Source organism: Eimeria tenella, genomic scaffold (assembly GCF_000499545.2).
Source record: "Eimeria tenella Houghton genomic scaffold, Eth_scaff2167, whole genome shotgun sequence".
NCBI lineage: Eukaryota > Apicomplexa > Conoidasida > Eucoccidiorida > Eimeriidae > Eimeria > Eimeria tenella.
The window spans coordinates 1-686 of NW_013542018.1; positions in this window are offsets into that span (position 1 = coordinate 1).

Here is a 686-nt window from a genome sequence, read left to right on the forward strand (position 1 = left end):
GTTTAGGGTTTAGGGTTTAGGGTCTAGGGTTTAGGGTCTAGGGTTTAGGGTCTAGGGTTTAGGGTAGCAGGAAGATGCCATGGTTGGTTATTCGTAGGCAACAAGCGAGTCGAGGATCTAGGGTTTAGAGCTTAGGGTTTAGGGCTTAGGGTTTAGCGTTTAGGGTTTAGGGTTTAGGGTTTAGGGTTTAGGGTTTGGAGGGTTTAGGGTTTAGGGTTTAGGGTTTAGGGTTTGGAGCTCGTCGCTAAGCAGAAAACAAAAATGTTTGCAAATAAAAAACTCAAAAAGTAAAGATGAAAAAAAAGAAGACAAAGAAGGTGGGGTGGTTAAAGGGGGGGTTGTTGGGGCTGGAGTCGGCAGCAGAATCCTAAACCCTAAGCCCTAAACCCTAAACCCTAAACCCTAAACCCTAAGCCCTGGTAGTGTATAAGTGACCATAGTGCATTTTCTACGCTGTTTATAATTCAGGAGGTGTCGAAGGGTAGATGAGGAGCTAACTATTCCCAGGTGCTGCTGCTGCTGCTGCTGCTGCTGCAGTTTTAAGTGGCAGCAGCAGCAGCAGCAGGAGTTACGCCTGCTGCTGCATGTCGAGCCTCTTCGCTTCTCTGCAAAGGGGGGCACACGCAGCAGCAACAGCAGCAGCAACCGGAGCAGCAGCAGCAACAGCAGCGGCGGCAGCAGCGGCA